This window comes from Lissotriton helveticus, chromosome 2_1 (assembly GCF_964261635.1).
Source record: "Lissotriton helveticus chromosome 2_1, aLisHel1.1, whole genome shotgun sequence".
NCBI classification, from domain to species: Eukaryota; Metazoa; Chordata; class Amphibia; order Caudata; family Salamandridae; genus Lissotriton; species Lissotriton helveticus.
Genome location: NC_136059.1, coordinates 1,900,354,490 through 1,900,366,544, shown reverse-complemented (window position 1 = coordinate 1,900,366,544; position 12,055 = coordinate 1,900,354,490). Strand labels below are relative to the sequence as shown.

At 42.6% G+C, this 12,055-nt stretch overlaps 1 long non-coding RNA gene across 2 annotated transcripts in view; it reads right to left on the bottom strand.

Annotated features, from left to right (window-relative positions):
• LOC144818927 (uncharacterized) overlaps positions 1-3,658 on the bottom strand; it is a 340,420-nt gene extending 336,762 nt beyond the window's left edge. For both annotated transcript variants that reach the window (XR_013607180.1, XR_013607179.1), the window contains exons 1-3: positions 3,542-3,658; positions 3,162-3,223; positions 2,787-2,856 (exon numbers count right to left, since the gene is read on the bottom strand). This is a non-coding gene — a long non-coding RNA (uncharacterized LOC144818927). The remainder of the gene's footprint in view (positions 1-2,786; positions 2,857-3,161; positions 3,224-3,541) is intronic.
• Positions 3,659-12,055: the final 8,397 nt, after the last annotated feature.

Here is a 12,055-nt window from a genome sequence, read left to right as displayed (position 1 = left end):
CTTGTTATTTTTTGTACAAGGACCAGTTGTGATATTTTCCTTTTTGCAAGCCTATGCTCCGAGCTGCTGCTCTCTTTCCCTAAACTCTAACTTTCAGCACCGCGTGTGGTTACTCTAGGATGGTTATACCAAGCCATTCAGTCTCCCCCCCGAGTGCAACTTATAATTCACTATGCAGCGCCAGCAACAAACGTGGTGGCATACACATCTGCCTGTGCCAACTATTCCCATGTAGGAGTAATCATTGGGGACTCCTGTTTTCCAACAGATAACTCTTTGCCATCCACCTGCATGTGCGATTGCGCTAACCCCTGCTTCATGGGCACATTTTGGGACTCAAGGAGATAGAAGGCCCTGTTCAAATAAAGACAGTTTAACAAAGACTTGGCTAGAAGGATTCCTGAGGCCTCTTTAGACAGGTCTTCCAGGATATTGCCGCATGATTTAGCTCATTTTGCAACGCACAGATTGGAAATGTTGTGGCATCTAATTTAGTTTTTTTCTGATACCTCATTTTTTCACATTCATTAGTTGGTATATTCTTTCGTCCCAAAAACAGAAGCACACACTATCCCAGCTATTGCACTTTGTGGTAACATTCTAATAGCTTGGTTCAAGTGCACCCACGCAGGTCTTATCCCCTCACAACCCTCATTTTGCCAATTATTCAGGTGAATGTTACTTGCCTATAGACCTTTCATATAGGAGAGAACAGCAATGCAAAAGTGGTGTTATCTATATAGATGACTGCTTAAATCTTTCTTCGTACTGCCATCAGTCATTATCATGCGTTCTTATTAGAAGTATTAACAAGTTAGATTTGACACTGTTCCTCAGCACCTGTAACAATGTTGCACACTCTTAAGGATTACCCTTATCAGCTTCTATTTGCTTGTATTGTAGTATGAGGCGGTGAAATATATTTCCGGGTGGGCAGAACACTACATTGTAGGGAGTGCATATCTGGAAGATGTTAAATTGCACTATAGGTTATGTGGAAATGTTTTGGTGTTGTGCCTGGTGCTCTTATCCTAACATCATGTGCTGACATTAAGCATTTAGGGAAAGCAAGAGGAGGGCAGGATAGAACACATGAGTTTTATATGAATTTATTTTTGTGTCTGGTTGAGTGGGTGCGGGAGATAGTGTGGGTTGTATAGGAAGTGTTTTGTTTTCTTGTGTGATGAGTAGTGGACTGCACATCTTGTGTTGCTTTTAATGATGGCTATGCCTATGCCTGGAGTAGAACGAAGAAGAGAGAGATAGTTGCAGATTTGGTAAAGTCCAGAATCCTTGAGGGGGAACCGATTCTGGGTGGTGGTTAGTTTCTTCACCCGAGTCATCCTATGTCCCTTCTTCTTTTTTGTGAATGGTAGAATCTTTTTATTTGTTAGAGTGATCCTGCATCATTTATTTGGGAAGTATCTCATCTTGCTTGACTTCTTAAATTCCAAGTGATGTTGGACATTTCTTGACTTTTTCAGGAGGGAATTTCATAATTTTGCAGTTTGTAAGGAGAAAGAAGGTTCCATCATTGCTTTTCGTCTATTTGAGAGCAATGATAAGCCAAGGTGCTAACTGTTCTATGAGGGTCTGTGGGCAATGCATAGCACCTTGAAGATGGAGCCAGTGAAATGCTTTGGCCACTGGAGTGATGAATGCACATCGGCATAAGAGTAGGAGTTGTCCTGATGCCACATTTCTTATTCTTTTCAGACTTTGATGGAGGACATTAGTATAGTCTTATTGAAACTTGAGAAGGATGATAGCAATCTGCAGCTTTTGAAGCAATATTAGATGGGGGAAGATGCACAGAAGAGTTTGAATGATGTAGTTGATGCATCTTACAATTTGGTTCACTTGAGGGCCCAAAGAAAGGTTGCTGTTCATGATAACTGATTTTTTACTTCATTTGATATCGCTAGTGGAGTTTAAGGTGGTTGTAGGATGGTACTTCTGCCATTGTCCACAGATTCAGGTCTCAGTTTTGAAAGGCTTAAGTTAATGCTTGTTACTTAGCATCCATTCAACAACAGCTTGGAGGCAGTGGTCAAGCCATGATCTTTTGACATTTCAAATTTTCTAGGACAATGAGTCTGACTCCACAGGAAAGTTGGGCTACATTGGGGACTTCTAGGTTTGTAATGAGTGTTAAATCTCACTCAACAGAGAAGAACTAAAAGCAATAACCTATCCCTTGGAGTCCAAGATAGGCTGGAGCTACAAGTCATGTAGTTATCCACATGGGAAAGGTAAATCTCATAACTACTCTGACCCAGGACAAACAAAGGGAAGACAACAAATGTCTTAATACTGCCCTCACACACTTTGCAGTGTCACGCTTCATCATAGGGCCGCATCATACATCCAGGTGCAGACCAACACTCTGGATGGAGCGCAATCTGTTTTTTTTTATTGGAGGAACAGTGGTGAGGGTAGACAAAGTAAGGAAAACGTGATAGAACACACAGAAGACACGTACAAAAAACGTGATACAGCTCAATACAAAAGAAGGGGAGGTCTAGTCCCCTGTGAAACCGGACCAAACAGTGCAGTACATCTACTTAAAACAACCTAAGGGTCAACATAAATTCTTTTATTCTGTCTGTGAACCCCTGGTATGATTAAAAATACACTTAGGGGTATAAATGGAAGTACGGCCCCTATAGCACCACTGCAAATACCAACATGTTTCTGCCAATGTTGTGCCCCCACAAGGGTCACGCTGGCATTCATCAGGCTGTTGGTCCCTAGTTGATGGTCTTCACCCAACTCAGGTGTTTTACCTTTTTATTCGGTCTGTGGGTAATATCCAATTCTTTTATTCTCTGCAGGATTCTGAGAGGGAACAAATTCCTATAAAAATAAAAAAAGGGGGGAAGAGAAAATATAAAACCTCTCAGGTTTATGTACCCCTATGTCTGTGTGTTCAACTTATCTAAGACTAGTCAGTTATCTTCAACCCATGAATTTAAAAACAGCAAGTCTCTCAGTAAAAAAGGCCCAGATCACAGGAGTGACTGAGCCTCTATCCCACCCACCTGGGCAGCCACACTCTCACTTCACATCTGATTTTTTCATCATCCTACATACTATACCCTTGCCGCCAGTGTATATAATTAATCTCTCAAATGTTCATAATGTTTTCATTTTATACTCACATGAGTTCACAAGAATTTCTCTGAACCTGGGACTTAAGTGGGACTGTGCTTTTGCCATCACACTGTGGAATACAAAAACACATAATGGTTGTGCAAACATGATGATAGTTGCCATATCTTTTACCAAACACCCTCTGTTTGTTGTATCTCTAAGTGTAGATGGTTCCACTGCCTGCTTGCAAAAAGTGTCATGCCTAGCTACCTACTCGTTCCCTTCATTATATTCCTTCCCAATGTCCACAATTTTTCAAAGAAAAAAGGGGGGTGGAACAGTGGTACTGTCACAGACACACAAATCGGGCACAGCCTGTCTCTCAGCCAGTTTCCCCGCAATGAGATTGTTAAACTCTGTGCCTATGCACACCTCTCTGTTAACTTACTAGTCACAAGAGACACGCTGAATGAAATCCTCACGTCAGTCCACCGCCAATAAGGACTGACCGCCATTGCCGTTGTTATATAGTGTAATGCGTGTCTTCAAGCGAGCCCAATCCCTGTCACGTGATCGCAACACCCGGGCTCCAAGCCGTGAGCACAGAAATTGAAAGAGGACTCTGTTAGGTAGAATATGTATGCGGCCACACAATCCCCACCATATTAAAAGAACCTCCTTCATTCTCTATGGCATTACGCACCTACATATAACTGCCGTGTTATGTAAAGCATTACATCTTAAAACATTTGCTATCACTACTTTCCTTCCAGAGTAAATAGCTAATAATTCACTCATTTGCATTATTCTATTTGCAAACCATTTCAACTTCTCTTTTTCTTTGTATTTTCAGATCAAAAATTACAATTTAAATTCAGCCCTTTGTGCTAATACCCATCTGGGAAGCCAGATTCATATGCACCCCTATATGTTTGTATCTTGCTCCTAACTGTCACACACTGTTAAAGACAGTATCAGCACACTTTTCAATGGATCCCAAGGGGGAATACTGCCGAGCTAAGATCCGCATTCTCAGCTCCATAGAATACCCATTTGTGTCAATAGGAATGTGCCTCAGTGGTACAAGTAAGGACAAATTAAAATATCTAACTAGAATTCTTTGGTCACCTACAAGAGGTAACACACATTGTCTCACCTGTTTCTCACTACATAAAAACCACAAGTGCTCGCCTTTCCCAATATCACAAGGACTAGTTATCTTCTTGTTATACCATGTAGTTGAAACCACGGAATACAGTAATTGAGTCCATTGGTATCACTCTTGAGCCTCTGAACCCAGTGCTGTTCCCTTATTAGAAGGAAATTCGCAATGTTACTGGTGTCTGCTGGAATGAAAGGTTTGTCAAGTACTGTCCATCTCCGCTCTAGTTCACTCTGACTACACTCATGAAAATGGGACGTCATTTTGGTGTTCGTTTTTCCGCAACGTATCGTGCTCATGTGTTCAAGTATGCAGGTCTTAACTTTCCGAGTTGTCATACCAACATACTTCATGTTACACGGACATTTAAGTAGATAAATAACATTTTACGTGTTGCACGTGGTGTGTCTTCTCAGTTCCCATGGGCGACTAAGACCAATATCCACCCTTTTCCCATTAATGGAAAGTGGATACTCCCTACAGTAGCCACACGAATAATGACCTGTTACTGGTAGTAGGGTCAAATTCACGTCCAAATTATTGCGGGCATTCCTCGATGTCCTTGGGTGAGTATTGACAATCATGTCTTTATTACTAGCACTTTTCTTAAATGAGAAAAGTGGCATCGGTTGGTCCAGTCCATTCAAGCTCAGAATCCTCCAGTTCTTTTGTATGATTTTTTCACATGGTTGAATGCTGTATTAAATGTTGTAACACAAATGCTACTGTCAACCGTCTCTTTCTCATTGGTCTCCAACAGGACCTCCCTGTCACAATTTATTGCTCGTTTGCGAGCTCTATTGATTACTTGGTCAGGATAATCTCTGTCTCTTAATTTTTCACTCATATAGTCTGCTTCCTTCTTATAATCCGAGACTAGAGTGCAGTTCCTGCGTAATCGCAGAAACTGCCCATAGGGCAAGTTCTCCCTAAGTGAGCGGGGATGAAAGCTATGAAACAATAATAAATTGTTCCTATCTGTAGGCTTATGAAAGACACTACTGATCAGAGCTCAACCCTCAGCTTTGATGTTCAAATCCAAGAAAGTCAATGAATCATTTGTCACTGCCCGTAAAAAATAGAAACGGGTTCCTTTCATTCAGCCAGGTAAAAAAAGACTGAACAGAATCTCTACTGCCGCTCCAAATGATGAAAACATCATCTATATATCGACGCCAAACCCTAATCTGATTTAAAAAAGGGTTGGCGGATAATAAGATGCTTTCCTCTTCAAACTGTGAAACATAGAGACAGGCCAAACTGGGGGCACAAGAGCTCCCCATTGAGGTACCATGAGTTTGTAAATAAAACTGATCTTCATTTTTGAAAAATAATATTGTCAGTGCCAATAACAAGAGACAAAGAATAAAAGCCTGAGGTGTCTGAAAGTTCCAATCTTCTGAGAAAAGAATGTTCTCAATCACCGTCAAAGTTTCTCGTTGAGGTATACTTGTATACAGTGACTCTATGTCGAGCCCGATCATAAAGTCACTGTGTCGATCAAATTCTAGATCCTTTATAAGGTTCAGTACTTCCCGCGTATCTTTCAGATACGCTGGCATTTTTTGAACAATGGGGCGCAAATAGCTGTCACAAAATTTGGAAAGAGGTTCCAAAATCGAATTTATCCCCGAAACAATAGTGCGTCCTGGTGGGGGAGGTGTCACTTTGTGCACTTTTGGAAGGATATAAAAATATGGAACTATAGGATGTTGATTACACAAAAACAGGGCCTCCTTCTGACTAATCCAATAATTGGTTATTGCTTCTTCCACCAGTGAAGCAATCTGGATCCTAAGATCCTCTGTAGGGTCAGAACTCAAAATTTTATAGTTCCTTCTATCACCCAACAAGCGAAGACATTCCGCATTGTAGGTACTCTGATCTAAAATCACAATGGCTCCACCTTTGTCGGCGGGTTTTATGATCACCGACACTTCCTTCCTTAGTTCCCCAAGTGCTTTAGTCTCCTCATTGGACAGATTGAAAAAAGGCTTCTCAATCTTTTCTGTTGCTAAAAGATCTACCTCTCTCAGAATAGATTGTTCAAACACTTGTACTTCTGGGGGCAGCTGGACTAAAGATGGGACGAAAGTAGACTTATTCCTAAGTCCAGTATCATCTTCTCTCTCTATCCCTTCTTTTCCCTCAAAAAATACTTTCAAACGTACGCTCCAGAAAAAGCCCGCCAACTCACATTTTAGTTTGAAGGAGTCAAGTTGGTTAGTAGGAACAAAGCCTAAACCTTTGGACAACACCCTCTCTTGTGTTGATGTCAATGTTTTACTACTCAGATTCATTATTAAGTGTGTTCTCTGCTGGTACTCGGACCCCCTCCCTGGGCAATACTGTGAGTCACTCTCTGGTTCATGTCCTCCCACTGCACCCTCTGTGTTCTCTGTGTTTTCTGTCTGCCCCTCCCTCTCCCCCTGCCTCTCTCTAAAAAAAGCGGATATTCATCGGGAAAGAACTGAGGGGGACCCATCGGAGGATACATGTGAGGCCACCCATACCCAGTCTGTGGGCCTTGATGGTAAGGGCGCATATAGCCCCTTGACCACCCTGTTCCCCTATATCTGGGTCCGTAGTCTCCATCACTACTCTCACTACCTGAACTCGAGGTGTCTGTGTTCTGCCGCATTGGCTTTTTTTGTGTATTTTGATTTTGATTTTCCTTCATTTTTGCATGTACTGAGAGACTGGCTGTTTTTAAATTGATGGGTTGAAGATAAATGTCTGGTCTTAGATAGGAGGAACACTTGACATAGGGGTACATAAACCTGAGAGGTTTTATGTTTTAATTGGATATTACCCACAGACCGAATAAAAAGGTAAAACACCCGAGTTGGGTTAAGACCATCAACTAGGGACCAACACCCCGATGAATGCCAGCGTGACCCTTGTGGGGGCATAACATTGGCAGAAACATGTTGATATTTGCAGTGGGGCTATAGGGGCCGTTACCTCCCCTTCATACCCCTAAGTGTATTTTTAATCCTACCAGGGGTTCACAGACAGAATAAAAGAATTTATGTTGACCCTTAGGCTGTTTTAAGTAGATGCACTACACTGTTTGGACCCGTTTCAAAGGGGACTAGACCCCCCTTCTTTTATATTGAGTTGTATCACGTTTTTGTACGTGTCTTCTGTGTGTTCTATCACGTTTTCCTTACTTTGTCTACCCTCACCACTGTTCTTCGTAAAAAAAAACACATTGCGCTCCATCCGGAGTGTTGGTCTGCACCTGGATGTATGATGCGGCCCTATGATGAAGCATGACACTGCAAAGTGTGTGAGGGCAGTATTAAGACATTTGTTGTCTTCCCTTTGTTTGTCCTGGGTCAGAGTAGTTATGAGATTTACCTTTCCCATGTGGATAACTACATGACTTGTAGCTCCAGCCTATCTAGGACTCCAAGGGATAGGTTTTTGCTTTTAGTTCTTCTCTGTTGAGTGAGATTTAATTGATAGAGGGGGAGTCAGAGAAGTCTTAGGGGCCAGATGTAGGAGCCCAAATACCGGTCGGTAACGGCCGATTTCGGCCGTTACCGACCGGTATTTAGGAATTGGCATGTAGGGGCCATTATTTTACAGAATCGGTAAATTTACCGATTCTGTAAAATACCGAATCAGTAATTTTACCGATTCGGTAAATCCAAATGTAGGTGACACTCCTGAGAGTGTCACAGGCCCTTAAGAGTCGGTATTTTACCACACAATCCTATTGTGTGGTAAAATACCGAATCCAGGTGTGCATGCACATCTGTGCATGCACACTGTGCAATGTGACACACAGACATGCCCTAAGGGCATGTATGTGTGCCACATGTCACACATGCCTTTACTTCGGGTGCTAGGGGGTGTCAAAGTGACACCCCCTGCACCCTTGCAACATTCGGTATTTACCGATTCGGTACATACCGAATCGGTATTTCCCATTGATTCCTATGGGCTTTACAGCCCATAGGAATCAATGGGAAATACCGATTCGGTATTTACCGAATCGGTAAATACAGAATGTTACCGATTCGGTATTTCTATTTTCAAAATTTGCTACATCTCCCTCCTTCATATTTACCGATTCATAAATACCGAATCGGTAAAATTCTGTATTTATGAGTCGGTAAATGTCCCTCACCTACATCTGGCCCTTAGTCCCTTGTCTCTCCTTTAGTGTGTTTTCATTGTAATGAGTGTTCTCTATTGTGTGAGGCCAGGACAGTTGAACTAGATAAGGCATCTCAAATTATAATGGTTTATTGTCATGTTTAAAAAGGCATCTCTATCAAGGAGGGCATTTAAAAAAATATTCTTTTGTTCAGCAGATCTGTATTTCAACAGTAAAAGTAGATATGGAGCAATGCGCAAGAAGTGGTACACATGGTCATGTGACATTATTGTAAGCCTGTGGTCTGTAAGGTATTCATGAAAAAATCTGCTTAGCCTCCTGCAACCTTCTTGTCGCAGCTTCGAGTGATGGTTTACTATACGAGTAGGATGGCCTCATTAAGGATTAGGGGTGTGCTGTCATCTAGAAAGATTTCCATGATGAAGAGAAGATCCGGCTTTAAGTCCAAGATGAGGACATATAGTTATTAGTGGTTCATGTTAGTTGATTATGCACTGATGAAGAGGCAGCTTATCTGGGGATATGTAGAGGGTTGGAGGGGGTTAGTGGTAAAGGACTGCTGGTGTTGAGAAGTGAGACAGAGGGACGAAATGGAAGTTAGGATAGAGGTGGAGGGCTTCTTCAATGGATCTGGGAAGTTGATAAAAGGCTTCAGGATGTTAAATGTTACTGGTGAGTACGTGGATGAAGGTTGCATATTTAGGTGAGGTAGACAAGATTTATTAGAACTAAGAGAAGTGCGACAAATAGAGGAAAGAGAAGGGAGGGAGAGGCATAGAGAAGGGAGAGGGCGAAAGAAAGACTGTCAGCTTCATTTGTTAGGTTGTGTATGTAGGGGTGGGGTGTCTTTTAGACAAGCAGGGAATAAGGTTCATACAGTTTGAGGTGTCTGAAAACAGGTGATAAATATGGTGTGTGCGAGGAGTATGTTTGGAAAGGTACAGGAGAGATAGTGCAAGGAGGGTTGCTAGGCAAGATAGGAGTAGATGGAGAGAAAAACAGTATGACAGTGATGATGGATGTTAGAGGGATGTCACTGGAGAAGGTATGGAAAGAAGAGAGCAGGGTGTTAACAGGTACAGCAGAGGGGCTTGAGGGGGAAGAAGGTTCCAGAAATATTTGTAATAGTGAGGAGGAGAAGTAGGAGTAGTTTGGGTAAGTATGAAAGCTCTGACCAGTTAGAGGGGAGAGAAGGCTTAAAAGGAAGGTGGAAGATGAAGACAAGGAGCATTTGGTAGGTGGAGTAAGAAGGAAGTAGGGAACTTAGGTAAACATGCAGGAGATAGAGTAGTCACAAGAAGAACTAAGTAGGTAAGCAAAAAGTCATTATGGAGAGTAAAAGGGAAATAAGGCAGTTAAAGAGTGGATCACAGTGATGGGGTAGCTAGAGCGGTACAGATGAGTTAGGGAAGGTTGAAAGAGATGGGGTAAGATGCATTCTTCAATACAAGGTATAATAGGAGGATTTGATGACGGGAAAAGCACTAGGAAGGTATTAGGTTAGATAAGCTGGATAGGAGGGGTAAGAGGAGGGTAGAACAGAAAGGTGGTTGGAGGTCGTGGGAGATGTCAGGAAAGATAGTATGGTAGATGGCAAGTGTGGAAGAGTGACTAAGTGGTTTGAGGTACTGAAAGTTACATGCTACGTTATGGTGGTAAGACGGGTGGATGGAGTAAAGGGGGCATAGATCTCACGCAAGGTGTGAGGAGTAGGAAATGGTAGGAGAATGCACTGAACACTTAGTAGGAGATGACCGGTTGCCAGAGAGTAAAAGGCAGGGGAAGGCGCTGTAGAGTGAGGTTTAAAGGGAGAAGGGGAAATATAATGGTTAGAGTGGTGAGGTGAGTGGAGTCAAGAGGAAACCTATTCTTGGCAAATAGGTGAGCATGCACCCATGTTGAGATGAAATACAAAGATTTTTTCTGGTGTAGGACATCCTTCAGTTTGTAACAACTGTTGCTCCTGTGGTTAATTCTCCCTGTAGTGAGTTGCAACCCACAAATAGCCACAAGCAACAGAATGATGGCACTTGCCAAACAAATCATGTAATATAGGAGTCTCTAAAGTCCACTACACTACAAGTGACCAACCTGCAGAGAAAGGCAGCTTTAATAAACATCCAGGGAATGTTGTTGTCTCTAGAACCCACATAGAATTGATGTAGGTATCTTGCAGGAATACACAAAAATCTTCAGTGAAATTAAATCTATGGGCCTACCTAAAAGCCTCACAGGCTCAACCACCTGGGAGACACATATTTTGTTTTTAAACGGACACTTAGGTTTAGGTTTCTCAAAGTATTTGTGAGTCTACAGTGACCTCCTACTATAGGAAGGGACAGCACACCAAGGTGACATATTCTGAAAGATATGAGGGAACTGAACGTTATTTCATAGATAGTCTGCCTCAATCAGGTGGATTGCCTTGTAGATGATTCATGCTGTCTTGTACGCAACATTCCTGGCGAGGCTGTCTCAGGGAGCTGATGACATGTATTATGGACTCAAGTCCTTTTGTGTTAGAGATTCGAAGGGCAGCAACATGGTGGACCCCTTTGAGTAGAGTCGCTGAGACTTGAGAAAGTCAAATTATAAAGTTCTTGGAGAACATAGGCCCTACTGACTTACTTGAACATAGGCCCTTCTGACTTACTTAAAGAACAGCATGAGCTTTATTTCTAATCCTGCCCTGCTCACCAGTCCTGTCTCTGGGAACATTGATACACAGCATATCATTTCAAGTCCCCTATACAACTTCATGGATGAAACACTTGCCTATTATAATATGATCATTTCCTAACGTAAGAAAGGCGTTAGCATTCACAGCTAGGCTCATGCAATCAGACATATGTCTCCTTCCTGGATAATCCCTTTCACAATACACACATGAAACTCTAGTGACACCTTGAAGTTACAAAGTACCCACCTTCCTGGAAATTATGGAAGGATATTACTGATCCTGGTCCAGCCTTGCTTGCCCTTCACGTCCAACTTTAGGTCTCGACACAGACCAGGAAGCAATGACTCCCCATCCAAACGTGCTCACAGGGGAACTCACGTGCAACTCTAAGGGAGGAGAGTATGGCCATGTCGTGCTCTCTGCCAGTTTCCCCCATCCAGTAAGCTAGCAGTGAAAAGGATTAACAGACCTATTATACCTATTATATGGTAACATGTTCTCTCTGTTCCACAGGCATCCTTCATCATATTTATCAAATCAAAGCATCGTGCCCATGTCTTGGCTTCAGAGAATAGTTCCTTCAAATAATGTCCTCAGATGTTCCCGGCATGGCCACCGTCAGCTCATTGCTTAGGTCCCCAGAGGAGCTGAACCCATGATCTCAGTCTGGGTTCCATTCCTCCTCTTTGTCTGCTCCTGCTGTTAAGCTCTTTCCTCTGCCACTAATCATTACCAATACCTCCATTACTCTCTGTCTTACTCAGCAAGCTTCTGCACTCGTTGGAGCACCCTTATTGCAGCGGTAGGGTCTCCGTTGTGTTCTGGCCCGGCAAGAGTGGTCTGCCCCCCACCTTGCCGACTATGTCCAGTCTGTGAGTGCTGATCCAACCAGGGCCAAAACTCCTGTGAGGTCTGAAAAAATTGGACTCCGTCCTCAGTTGCTACCCGCAGCTGCGTCAGAAACATCATGGCTTATTGGATACCCAGTTCT